The sequence below is a fragment of the Pelobates fuscus genome, chromosome 2, assembly GCF_036172605.1.
Source record: "Pelobates fuscus isolate aPelFus1 chromosome 2, aPelFus1.pri, whole genome shotgun sequence".
NCBI classification, from domain to species: Eukaryota; Metazoa; Chordata; class Amphibia; order Anura; family Pelobatidae; genus Pelobates; species Pelobates fuscus.
Genome location: NC_086318.1, coordinates 229,674,673 through 229,689,677, shown reverse-complemented (window position 1 = coordinate 229,689,677; position 15,005 = coordinate 229,674,673). Strand labels below are relative to the sequence as shown.

The following is a 15,005-nucleotide window of genomic DNA, read 5'->3' as shown; positions in this document are numbered from 1 at the left end:
CATATGGCCATAATTCATCTGTCCAGAAACTTTGGTAAGTGGTGCGGCTGAAACAAAATTTTCCTCTGTGACTAACTGTTAAGCTATTATAAGTTTACATCAGAATATATTTTGTAATGTTCCTTCTTAACTCAAACAGAACTGGTAATTTTGAAAAAGATGTTTTGCTGCCCCTGCTCTCCATGGAGTTAAATTAGGTCATATTAGTGAAACACTCCAAGTACCATAACCACTCCAGAATGCTGTAGTGGTCATAGTGTTAGGAGTGCACTGGGACTTTTTTCTCTCCAAAGTAAGTGGGCAAACTGTTTATACCAGTCCTTGCCCCTCTGCAGCCATAAGCTGTCTGTCTGAGCAAAGCCAAGTGGTGCAGGCTCTCAAAAGCACAACCAGGGTAAAGTAGGCTGTGCCACTGGTAAAGCAGCTGCAAGCTTGCATGCATTCCACATGTAAGTCGGCCATGTTCCTAGAAGACTTTGAGCCCTCCACCCACTTGAGCCATCCAACCTTCATCCAAGCTGGAGCTTCCTCATTAAAAATATTTTTTTTTGACATCACTCCGTCCAATGAAGCCAACACATCATCGTCATCAGGGGGACTGTGCCAGCCATTGGTAAAGTTTAAGAATAGGTTCTAAAACATTCTATAACACATGAAAAAGGTTGTGAAGTTGATTTGCTCTTTTTAAACAAAATGCTAGAGACAATAATGGCACTCGTGAGGTTAATTCTTATGCTTACCATAAGCAGAAACAACCTACAGGGTAAACTGGTGGTTTTATACATAAAAAACATAGATTTTTTTTGTTAACATTTCCATTAAGATTTTAAAAAATATGAAAAATATACTTGAACGGCACATAAAGCAGTTTAATGAAACAGTAAAGTGGCTTTTTTTTGTAATTGCCAATACAAAAATAAATTCTTACTGAATAGAACACTCTTTGCTTATGAATGTAAATTAACATTAAAAACTACATTTTCAGAGAACCAGATGCCAATCCAAACATATAGCTGTCCACAAACAGAATCAGAATATGTTCACCTACATTAATAATGTTTATTTTTCATAAACCCTTTTCCTTTGCACTTCAACAGTAGTAAAATATTTTACTTCATCTGCAAAACTATGCCCTGAAATCTCTGGGGGCAACAGGGCTATGCCAAGACTGAAAGGTTTCAAATATCAAACTATGCAATTCTGTCAGGGTCTCTGCGATCAATTAGCACATTTCAATGACATGAAAGGTTACAGTCAGACTCATTTATATCACATCCCTTGTGACATAATGTGGTTTCTAAACTACATTGAAGCCCTGAAAGCTTGATAGGAGTTAGAATATAATTAGCTATAACCAACTACCCAAATGTTAATCGTTATTTACTAGCAACATCAGTTATTATTGCTTAAACATACCATCAACCTTAGTTTTAATGAAATTATGTGCATCTTTCTTGATATTTTTCCAATTGTGTTGCATCTATGTTTGTTATTGTTATGTTGATTTGATAACTACTGAGTATATTATTTGCATCAAGTACAAAAAGTTGCATATTTGCTAAAAACTATTTATCCCTATAGGGGATACACTGAATTGAAGTAAATTGGAAATCAAATTGAGACATTTTGATAAAACATTGAAAAAAATCTCAGTACATTCTGTGTACAATGAATAATCTCCCTGTGTTTTTTTTCTTACCCTATATTTTATTGCATACTTAAAACAAATAGTGTATATTTATCTTCTATTAGAATATATTATTTTAAGCTTTAAAGACTCAGAGAGCGGTTTCATGAATGCAAGCCATTTCATTTGATTCAGCTGTCAAATATTACCAGCTGATGTTACCATCATTTTCTTGAGCAAAGTGCAATATAAGGCTATAAGTCTTATGTCTCTGCTATTTTCTTGAGCAATACATTGTAGAAGACTGTGTAGCTTAACCTCTTTAGTTCTAAATAACTTGAAAAAAGGACAATGAGAATCTGCTTTATTTTGAGTTCTGGTAAGTACCAGGTACATTTATTTATCATGCCAGTATCCATAGCACATTTTTAAAGACAAAATAATGAAGATCATCAGATGATATTTTGGTGTTTTTTCTTAATAATCTTTATTTAATTTATTATTATGACATTTTTTAAATATGATTAGTATATATTTGTTTTGCTTGATAAGTGCGCCATTTTCACTCTTACTTACCAGCCTTTAAAGTTAAATTTTTGCTCAAAAATACAGCTATGTGAGGCTGGACAGGAAGTAGATCTGCCCACTAACAGCCCCTCACACAGGAAGTGCCTTGCAGGAGGAGCAGGGACAGGAATGAGTGGTGCACATTGTACAACATAAGCACTTAAAACTTAAACCTGGGGGGGAACTCTCTACCTTGATCTTAGATTTAGCTCCTCTTAAAAAAATGAAAAACCACTAACCCAATACTTTGTGGCTATTTTTACCTTAAATTTCATATTTACTTTAAATTAGTCAGTAACTAGACTAATTTAACCTAGCTCTAAATCTAAATCCAACAATCTTAAACACTCCTTATCCCACAACAGTAGCCCCTCTCGGGTTTTCAATCCTCTAACACCCTATCTAGTCTAACTCTGAAACTAACCCCTTTCTAAGCTTAAACCTCCATTTACCCTAGCCACTTCTAACATTATCTTCTAACGCTGCATGCATTTACACAGCTGCAAATGTTCTCTATGCTCAAAGATTCAAACACAATACATTACAAGCAGAAGAATGAACATACATATAGACATGTGCAATTGTTACATATCAATATATATATATACATACAGACATATAAAAAAGATAATAAAGGTTTGTACTCAGAGGTCTTCCAAAAAAGTAAAAGGTGTTTAATAAATCAGCAAAAATTACATAAATGTCTGACTAACATTTCAGCCCATTTGGGCCTTTCTCAAGATCGATTCGCCCAAATGGGCAAAAACTTTTTTTAAGGGGTGAGCAGGGGGTCGTCTTATAATTCTTTAGATTGTCAGGGCTATTTACTAAAGTGAGTTTTGTTGAGAATTAAAAGTGATTTCAAATTTAAGGTCCAACTATCTGAACTGGCAAAATTCTATGTTTCAAGTTCGCTCTTTTGGTCTTTGAATTTGAAATCCACTTTGAATTACGTTGTCCGGTCATATATATGGCCCACAGTCTGTCACTTTTCACCCATATTTGAATTTAAAAAAAAATCTAGACAGAAGTATGAAACCGGTAAGAACCTCCAACCTGTCATGGTGGTGTAACTTTTAAATCATATGTCTTACAGTTTAAGAAGAGAGTAGAAAAACTAAACATGTTTTAAAAATATTTTAAAGTAGTTGGTTATCTTCTGCACATAGCTACACAAATATAAATATATAGACCTGTATTAAATAACTGATTTGTTTTGGAGAAATTGCATATTTATATATATATTAAAATGTGAGGTCAGGTAGCTTAAATAGTTCCATATACCATTCTACTAACTGCTAGTGATAGTGTATCATTTGACCTATTGAAAACTACATGGTTTAATGTATGTTCCCATAGGCTGTCCCCCTGATTTTCTTTGGTTCATACAGTGATGACACCATGTATTATCATATTTATGCTGCTACATTGCCCAGTATATATATATATATATATATATATATATATATGTATATATATATATATATATATATATATATATATATATGTATATATATATATATATATATATATATATAAAATACTAAATAAAGGGAGCACTCTAGGTCTTCTCTTCACTGAAGAGAAGACCTAGAGTGCTCCCTTTATTTAGTATTTTATATTTGGACGCGGGATTGCACCTAGGCATTTTTTGACCTATAGTAAAATAGAGGAGGAGTGCCGTGCTTTCTTATTGTTGTATATATATATATATATATATATATATGTTGTGAGATTTTTACCATATTTCCCATACTGCCAGAAATGCCACATTGTCCTCCTTGCTACACTTGTATGAAATGCCACATTACTTCCCTGCTACCAATACATATACAGCAATGGAAGTTTGATCTCCGGCAAAGAACACAGACAGTGCTGCAAGTAGGATCTACAGGGGCAAGCAAAGCAAAGAGAGTTAGTCTATTGGTATCCAGCTGCTGCAGATCCTATACAGTACTGAGTCCATATGTTACTGGATCTCTAGCAGCTGTCCATACACTGGATACACTTAGGGTTATTCGCTAAAGTAAGAATCCAAAGTGACTTCATAGTAAATTTAAAGTTTAAGACCAAAGTAGCTGAACTGGAAGCATACCTGACTGAATATTTCCAGTTTGACTATTATGGCCTTAAATTTGAAATTTACTTTAAATTCTCATTTTAATGAATAACCCTGAGAGAGCGATACTTCCTTCCCGTTATGCTTGCAGTGTGGTGTTGATCTTGATAGTGATATCTTCCATCTTGTGGGATTTTCTTTTAATGCCTATCAGTATTTACGGAAATATTGTAGTGGAGCTTATTAGGGCATGTGAGGTTAATGAGAATGGAGCATCCACCATCTATATCAGCATAAGTATTCGCTTTCATTGATATCAATTCTGCCACTACATCTATTTTAGCTAGTAATACAAACATCAGAAGGGTGGCTGATCTTCTTTAACCCCTTAAGGACACATGACATGTGTGACATGTCATGATTCCCTTTTATTCCAGAAGTTTGGTCCTTAAGGGGTTAAGAAGTATGTTCCTATTAGTATATTGGTACTCAGTAAATGCACACTCATGTTCAGATATTATAAACAGCATTATATATACCCTTTAGAACGTAAACGCAAATAAAAAGTTGATTAATGCATTAGACATAAATTAATTATATGGAAACTCTAATGATCACTACAGACCTGTAACACTCATACAGATGACATTTTACATTCTACAACAAAGTTAAAGTTAACCTATTCTTGCTTGCATGGCCATTTCTCTTTAAGTAAGTTAATTGGTTTCATACATCAACATTTATTTTATTTTATCTAGCCAAGACAATACAATTCAGTAGTATAAAAACAGCAAACACAGTGGAGAATACAGTTGTAGATCTACAAGTAAGATAAGGAAACAAATATAGTGTAACACTGTATTACATAGAATGGTAGCGCAAAATAAGGTAGCACTCACAGGATGAAGTATGATAAATCGCCTTAGGGTGCCTTCCCCAATATATGTGGGGGGGCTATACCAAAACGCCTTCCTTCAGTAGTGTTGCAAGTATCGTGAGCCGGACTCAGGTATTCAAGGTAGAAAAACTGCTATTTATTGTTTAAAATAGTGTATAAAAACACTTCAAATATAAAAGAATATTAAAAACAAAAATACGTTGCTAGGTAAGTTCAGTAGTATGCTTAAAGAAATAGGACTGTAGCTATTTTAACATGATTATATGTGTTTCTGCTTAAAGTATTTAAAAAAAAAAATTAGCAGCCTTGTATAGTGACGGCTTTTAAAATACATTATTTACATAAAAGATACTACAGAAATGTTGTGATTCCATTATCTCCACATCTTTGTTCGTGTGGGGTTTATTTACTATACCCCAGATTGCAATGATACAATTTGTTGTTTAGTGAATAAATCCCATATAGAACAACGTTCTAGGTTTACAATTGTTCATAGTGGTAATCAGACATCTACAATCTAGTATAATTAATGTGAAACCAGAGTTGTATTCGCTAAATTAATATTGTAAAGCACTATGGAATCTGTTGGAACTATATAAATGACAATAATAATAATAATAATAATAATAATAATAATAATAATAATAATAAACTAAGAGTTACTAGGACTTGAGAACCAACTTGCACAATTTAGACCAACAAAACAAATTTGGAAAAATATCTAAATTTCTGCAGAAACTAAAATTTTTGGAGTGATTCTCAAATTAACACAGCTAACTGTTTAGTGATACAGACCCCAGTGTTTGACTTGATTAGGATAACATGATCAAGTATGTATACTTCTGAGTTAAGATCTAATTTTTATTTTTGGGGGAAGATAGGTGACCTACTAACTGTCTATACCATGAACTCTTTTTAACCCAGAGAATGCCAGCGCCATTTGTACCCAGTGATAGTTTGCCTACTCTCTGGCACACAAAGGGTTAATTGATTCTCTCGGCTGCACATAACGTGTTTCTTAAACAGCTGAGAGTGAATGCATATAGCGATTATTATTTCGTCTACAATAAGCAGTTAGAATTTTACATATTAGGCTTCTCTAGGCAATCCTTCCTGTTTAGTTATTCTTGTTGCAATTTGAAATATTTACAACCAGACAGTGCCTAATTTTAGTTTTTAAGTGCTTTCACAGTTCTATGAAATACGATCAGCAGCTGCAACGTAGAGGTATGCTGTATGCATGAGAGCTATCCCAGCATCATGCAGAATGAGACAATCTCTATGATGGTCAAGTCATTTCAATTTCCGAACCCTTTCACGAACATTTTATATATATATATATATATATATATATATATATATATATACATACACTAAAACATCAGCTGATTCTCTGCATTTTGTCAATTGTAAAAACATAGATATTAACATTGCTGTAAATTACAGAGTTGTACATTTTTTGTAACAGATATTTACTTGCAATATGCAAGCAATGAATTATATTCAGAGATAAGTTAAAAAAAAAGGACTTACATACACTAATAGGTAATCTTAAATAGAATTATTATTAGCCATTCAGCCACATCCATTTCTAAAAACATCAACTAAACAACAAGAATGGAACAATAGTCATATTGTTGGACATATCCAGTTTAGTAAGGCTGGAAATATTTTTCTAATTCGAATAGTTTGCAACTAATTTTAGGCCACAATAGTTGAATTGGAAAAAATCTCCAAAACTAGATTTGTTTTCAGTTCAGTTAGCTTGGCCCAATGTGGCCTAAGAATTTCAATTTGCATACACTTTGAATTCCTCATCATTTATAATTTTCAATCCTGAAAGTTTTTTTTTAACAAAGAAAAACATATATTGAGATTTTCTTTTGTTTTCTAATGAATTAATGCTATTACGACCCAACTCAATGGATGTAATTTTAAAGACACTGTAAGGAAGAAATTCTGAGTGCTACATAGAGTGCACAAAGCAACCTAGTAGGCACCTAGTAGGCACTCTAAAACGTGTTCATTGGAATGCACTGGTAGCAACGGATATATAATATACAACGTATAGGTTTATCTTTTTATTTTTAAGAATATATTTGTCTGCATTTTTAAAAATGCTGTGGGATGTATTGGCATGTTATAAACTCCAGTAATAATAATAATAATAATAATAATTATAATAATAATGAGTTCACAAATTAAAAAAATAACTATGTATGAATACAAATGTAATAAACTGATGAAATCCTCTAATGTAAAACAATTGTATTTATTTATTTCATTTATAATGACGGCACATGATAGAACAGAACAAAAATATAGATAATGTTTCTGGATACATATAACACTGAAAAAAAGGTTTTAAATAAATCATATTTATCAATTGCATTGTCTGAAATTATTATGTGGTCCTAAATATGAAATATATAAAATATTACTTGTCAGACACTTTTAAGTTATGATAGACAGAATTACTGACATGTTAATGTTACCAAGGGGTGTATTCGCTAAATAGTGAGTTCTGCTGTACTTTGTTTAATTAATAATGCCTCCCCACATTTTAAAACTTTTAAAATGAATACATTCTTAAATTATTTATATTTACAAGAAAAAAAAATATTTTCAAATGTGAAGTCAAACATAGAAATGTAAATTGCGTTTTTTCAATGTCAGTAGTGTATTACATTGACTGCACATTTAAATCACACCATGATACTTTATGATTAGTAATGTCTAATTTATTAACTAGTACAGTGCCACAAGGATCACTGGAAGGGTTAATCACTTCAACAGCTAGTGCTCAGCATAGTCCCAAACAAATAAAATAGTGTGAGTAATTGTCTGTGATCCTATCAGTCATCGTATGTGTTTCACATTTTGGTTTTGAGAGATCAAATTGCTTTCTCAGAGCTCTCCATTATTAACACTGGAAGGTCACTGCGTATTATGGAAACACAAAATATGAATTGATATTATTGCCGTGTGTGTGTGTGTGTGTGTGTGTGTGTGTGTGTAAGTGTGTGTGTGTTTATTGTATGCATATGCACACAGATACATGTGAAATATATGCACATATTATATATATTTTTAAATACATATAATAAGATAAGTAGGTATTATATTAGTTAACTGTGTTTTTAAGATGTTGCAGATAAAAAATATAAGCAACCAAATGTAGTCCACAAATTGCACAGTAATAATGTAAGTGTTGGAAACAGGACATTTTGTATTGTCACCAGTGATTTGCTTTGTACAGAGCTGCAACGTGATGATTTCTACACTGCATGAAATAAATGAAAAAAAATAAAAAAAAATAAGCTCTGCCAACATATTTGTATCACTCTTGAAAACTGTATCCATCATACTGATTAAGAAATACATACGTTAGAAGCAGTAAGTACTTAGTATTAGGGTCAGCGTGTGTGAAACACAAGCTAAAGTATTTTTCTTTGGGTATCAAATTTTAGAAGTGCAGAGAAAGACAGCCAGATCGGCAAACAAATGGCTAAGAGCCCATTTGGTTTGAAAACAGAGAATCTTGTTGCCTTCAAAATGATCACATGAAGACACATACACACACTGACTCCACGTGGGACTCTACTCAGACCAAAACAGAGAAACCCAGGGAGTATTGTAATGTCTCTATCCAGAGGAAGTGAAAAAGAAGACAAACTGACACAGAATAGAAACACCTGGAAGATTTCTGCTAACACAACCAACAGTACAGCTAGAGCAAGTGTTATGGGATCATGGGACATTTTGTGAAGCCACACAAATTATATTCAGTTTTCTGTTAGACAACGCTACAGCATATGTGTGTACTAATGAAACAAGGAAGTATATAAAAAAAAGTTGCAAACTATTACATAGCATGCAGTAACATACTGTGTATAAAATGTGTTTTTAAATGCAGGTTGCATTTTGTTCTCATGTATTCTATCATGCACCTATGTTTTTTGTTTGCTTTTTGCTATTTTAGTAAATGCCAGTGTTGAACGAATATAATTAAAATTAAATTAAAACTTTTTTATCACACAAAAAAATACTACAATTAATTTACTATAACTAGACAAAAAATGACTACATTAATAACATTGTTGATAACAAAATTTAAAACTTGCTGTTTTACCACTAAACCTGTATTAAAATGAATACTTTGCGTGTATTTTTTTACCATTTTTCCTTTCTGAATACTGAACTGTGTCTTTATTTAGTTTCCATTAAAATAAATAGTTAAAGAATTAAAGAGTCCTGCACTGATCACTAACTTGCTGTAAGAGTGGGAGAGCCCAGTGAATTCTAGTGTTCCCAGAATAAAAGCACAGGAGGCACAGATGACCCCAAACAAACAGGACACCTCCCCCATGAACAAGAAAAGTGTTTTGTTTTCCCTCCTGACATTAAGAGACTCCTTCCCTGCCTTCTGTCACCCTTTGATCTCCCAAACACACCACCCAAAAGGTGATATGAGATCAACTACGTACAAAGTTTCTTGTTCCGTTCCTTGCTGTCTGTGAACCCATACTAAAAAAGAAGACAGGCAGGAGCTTAGGTCACCCAGAATAACTCACTTGTATTCTATAGAATGACTCACCTTCTGCAGCTAATAATTGGAATATATAGAAAAGCTCACCTTCTGCTATTTCTATCCTTGCTGTCACTGCTTGTTTCTTTCAGTTTTTTCAATGACCGGGTCCCCTTTCTGGTGGCAGATCACTGACAGATCAAGGCAACCCAATGTCCCCACCAGCTTTAGACCACAGTCAGTGGAACAGAAGATCCAGCACACATTGAGCCGTTCTTTTTTTAATCACAATGTTTTTTTTTCTTCTTTCACAGAAAAAAACAACAACAAATAAAATTAGAATAAAAAAAGGAAAAGAAAGAAGAATTCACTTTAGAACAATCGAATGTTGGCAGAGGGAAGTCCCACGCGTGATTCGTTGTCTAGGAGAGTGTTTTTCCTGGTGGAGGTGAGGGGTCCTGCTCATGTTTATCTCACAGTGGACGTCTGCATGGTGTTATTGGCTCCTTCTGGCGTGGGCATTCAGTGAGGTCACTGCTCAGCTGCACTATGTACTTGAGTTGAGTAGTTTCTTCTTCTGGTTAGCTCCACTCTCCTGTTTCTTCCAAACACACACACACACGGACATACACTCACACATAGGCTGTGTGAACTGTACACAGAATGGTTCTTAGGAATTCTCAAACCCTCCTTCCCCCTTTCTGATTCCCTTGCCCTCTCTGTTAGTCTCTCACATTACCAGCTTGTGATAGTGCAGTGTTCTGCCTCCTCACACTGCCATGCAATGCTGCTGTACTCTGCAATAACACAGAACCATGCATTTGCCTGACAGACACAACTTTTGACTTCATCTGCCTTCTTTACCTAAAACTATACATTAAAGAAAAAAATATGAACTTTTTTTTTGTTCCCTCCACTAGGTGTCAGTACTTCCTCCACTCCTATAAATAGCAATAGTTATTGTAGTGTAGGTATCTGAAGCAAAAACATACAGTGTTCATGTATGGATTAAAAACACATTGTTTATCACCACTTTACATGACCTAATGAACCATATGGGGTTACTGAATAGTCACATTCTCCTCACAGTTTCATTATAACATATAAAGGAAATCTACTTCCTAACTGTTATATATAAAAAAAAAATTAAAGATGGTTAAATACATAAATATTCTTTTTTTTTTTTTTTTTTTTTTTTTAAACTGTAAAACTATATTTGAAGTGATTTGGGGGTAACACCTGCATTTGTCATTTTCCAAGTAATTATATACGGGGTTATTTACTAAAATGAGAATTCAAAGTAAATTTCACATTTAATTAAGACCAGCGTAGTCAAACTGAAAGCATAGCTGAATGCTTCCAGTTATAATATTTCTACCTTACATTTAAAATTACATTAAATTAACTTTCAATTTCTTACTTAAGCAAAAAACAAACAGACACATACTACTACTGGATGTCAAAGCAAGATGTTCCTAGATATTACAGGAATTCAAAAATGTGAAATTATGTATTTCAAGGAATAACATTATTACTGACATACCTCTTCCTGAAAAATGACTTAGAATGTTCATGGTGTATGATTTAGAAGTATACAGAAGTATAATTAAGAAAAAAACCTTCACTATACTTGGGGGCATGTCCACCAAGCAGTTAGCTGTCAGTTGGACACAATTTCGTAGTCAACTCTGTTATTTCTGAATAGATGGTTCAAATCTTATAGTTAAAGGAGCACTATAGGTTCATGAACACACACATGTATTCCTGACTAGTGATGTCCCGAACGGTTCGCAGGCGAATAGTTCCTGGCGAACATAGCTTGTTCGCGTTCGCCACAGACGGCCAACATATGCGATGTTCGGTCCGCCCCCTATTCGTCATCATTGAGTAAACGTTGACCCTGTACCTCACAGTCAGCAGACACATTCCAGCCAATCAGCAGCAGTTTATTATACATTATCTCTCCCATAGCCAGTAACCTGTGTTTATTATACATTATCCCCCCCATAGCCAGTAACCTGTGTTTATTATACATTATCCTCCCATAGCCAGTAACCTGTGTTTATTATACATTATCCCTCCCATTGCCAGTAACCTGTGTTTATTATACATTATCCCCCCCATAGCCAGTAACCTTTGTTTATTATTCATTATCCTCCCATAGCCAGTAACCTGTGTTTATTATACATTATCTCCCCCATAGCCAGTAACCTGTGCTTATTATACATTATCCCCCCCATAGCCAGTAACCTTTGTTTATTATTCATTATCCTCCCATAGCCAGTAACCTGTGTTTATTATACATTATCCCCCCACAACCAGTAACCTGTGCTTATTATACATTATCCCCCCCATAGCCAGTAACCTTTGTTTATTATTCATTATCCTCCCATAGCCAGTAGCCTGTGTTTATTATACATTATCCCCCCCATAGCCAGTAACCTGTGTTTATTATACATTATCCCCCATAGTCATTTATCGTTGGACCTAGGCAGCATGATGTCTTAGGCCGGCCCAGAGAATGAGTGAGTGAATAATATAATATATATGTTCAGAAACATATTAGTAATATATGTAAATCGGGTTCATGCAAAGAGGGTGAAAAGGTATTAAAGAAAAGCACACTTATTGCATCAAATTTACAAAGCCAAACTTTTAAAAGCTTTCCTCATTTCTTTCTCGGGATGAGGAATATATCGGTTGTAGACTGAGGATTTCCATCTGCCCAATCTTTTAATAATATGCACTGGAGTGTCAGTGTTGAAGGAGACCGAAGCTGTCCCTATTCTAAATGAAAGACCCGAGACATGGATACAACCCAATCTTAGGAGTAGTGTTCTGATGTAGAAGATGAATTTAGCTGTAGTCAGAGGGATTCAGTGAGAGTAGTGGTGAAATGTGTATGGCATGACTGAGTGTGGGTGAGTAAGAGTCAAGTATTTTAACTGGGCACTAGTTCTAGGTGGGATAAAGTGGTATAGCGGATGGATGAGTAGTTTGGTTCGTTTTAGAGGTTTGTAGAGAAAGTATATAGTGATCATGATTTTTAGCGATATCCAATATTTTTAAGGTGGTCTCAAACAAACATAAAATGCTATATAAAATTTGTGGGAATATCGAGTCGTGTACAGTAAATCAGAGAGGGCTCAGAATATCGAACCATCGATCGGTAACCTGGATGAAGTAGGGGGTCTATCTGTTTTATTAAATACACGGTAATATGCTTTTAATGGGATAGGACGTTAGGAAAGGTGTGTGATTGGGATAAGTGGTTGTGGCTGTATTTACCTTATCCTGCGACCAACCTGGCTCCTAAGCTTGAGCCACGCGTGGCTGGATCTCTCCTACCTCCACACGAGCCGCATGCGGCTTGATCTCCTCTTCTGACTTAGCCGCGTGCACTGACCGCAGTGATCGGTCACGTGGCCCGCCTGCACTAGGAGCACAGCTCGAGTCACGAGCTCGCTCTTAAAGGGGCAGTGGGAGCCAAAAGTTGATTCAGGCTGCCATTGGCCCACGTCATTGCAGCACCCCCACACACGAACGTTTTGCAAATGGGGAGTTTGCGGTCGTGCAAATGGGCTGTTTGCGGTTGTTTGCGGTGCGTTAAACGGGGAGTTTGGTCTGTCACTGTGAAGCAGGCGTAACCCTTACACTACCTGATTGATACAACATCATACCTGATGTTTTAAAGCACGTTATTCCAAACAATTTAGGAATGTTAGGTGATTTATGCCCTTTATGGATTAAAACCAGACTCTGCATCAACTATGTAATTTTCCATGGGAGTTTTGCCATGGATCCCCCTCCGGCATGCCACAGTCCAGGTGTTAGTCCCCTTGAAACAACTTTTCCATCACTATTGTGGCCAGAAAGAGTCCCTGTGGGTTTTAAAATTCGCCTGCCTATTGAAGTCTATGGCGGTTCGCCCGGTTCGCCCCGGTTTGCGGAAGTTCACGTTCGCCGTTCGCGAACGGAAAATTTTATGTTCGCAACATCACTATTCCTGACCCTATAGTGTTAAAACCACCATCTTGCACCCCCGTTCCCCTCTTGCCTCCTTAAATATTGTAAAATCTTACTTGTATTTACCTCAGTAGCTGCTAGCTCTGCCCCTGTCTGTCCCTGACTTGCCCCTGTCTGCTAACATCAGCAGAAGTGGTGGTCTGAGCCAATCACAATGCTTCCCCATAAGATTGGCTGAAACTGTCAAGGAGGCAGATCGTGGGCAGAGCCAGCAAAATTCAAACACAGCCCTGGCCAATCAGAATTTCGTCAAAGAGATTAATTGAATCAATGCATCTCTATGAGGAAAATTCAGTGTCTGCATGCATAGGGAGGAGACACACTGAATGACAGTGCTGCTTACTCTGCAGCACTGCCCGAGGAAGCAGCTTTAGCAATCATCTAAGAAGTGGCCAGTGCAGTTATCACTAGGCTGTAATGTAAACGCTGCATTTTCTCTGAAAAGAAAGTGTTTACTGCAAAAGGCCTGAAAGGAATGATTTTACTCACCAGGACAAATACATTAAGCTGTAGTTGTTCTGGTGACTATAGTGTCCCTTTAACAGTTTAGTATACAGTTTAGTGACTTTGCCCTGAATTTGCATAGCCACCGCCTTGAATATCAGTGCAAAAACATGTTTGTTTTCAATTTTTTAATATGATGCAACCTCCTTAACATGTGCTATCCAAATCAAGACACAAAGGCATACAAAGAGTTAAGAAAGAAATCAAAAAGGGACAAATCGCCACACAAGGGCATTCTAACAAAAGATACCAGAAAAAACTTCAAAGACTTAACATAAACATCTTGGGGCAGAGAAGACAAAGATATTCTATTAGTAATGCTGAAGAATGCAACATTTTCAATAAGATATACTAAAAGAAACAAGCATGATATAAAAGTGTTTAGCAGGGTTATACACTAATATGTGAATTGTCAGGAATTAGAAGTGAATAAAAGTGAATTTAAAATTTCAGGCCAAAAAAAACAAAAAAATAGCCAAACTGGAAATTGTCTAATTTGGCTCAAAATGTGAAATTTACTTTCAGGATAGTTCAATAAATACTAAATGTGAATTAATTAAATCTGCAAATTTGCTGTTACACTTGTTGATTTGGAAGAATTCTTCAACCCATGTATAGTTGCAGTTTGTCTGTTTTTTATTTATTTTTATTTAATTTCCGGTTCAGCTACTTTGGAATTACATTTAAAATTCCCTTTAAATTCCTGACAATTCATACTTGTTAAATAATACCTGTTAAATAATCCTATTATAGTGGCTCCGTAGGGAATATGTAGAAATAATTATTTACAGAAAGG

General features: G+C 35.1%; 1 protein-coding gene across 8 annotated transcripts in view; it reads right to left on the bottom strand.

Moving 5' to 3' along the window:
• EYA4 (EYA transcriptional coactivator and phosphatase 4) overlaps positions 1 to 9,897 on the bottom strand; it is a 299,656-nt gene extending 289,759 nt beyond the window's left edge. For all 8 annotated transcript variants that reach the window (XM_063443239.1, XM_063443241.1, XM_063443240.1 and 5 more), the window contains exon 1: positions 9,788 to 9,897. The gene's annotated coding sequence lies outside the window, so the exon portion shown is untranslated. The remainder of the gene's footprint in view (positions 1 to 9,787) is intronic.
• Between the last annotated feature and the right edge of the window lie 5,108 nt (positions 9,898 to 15,005).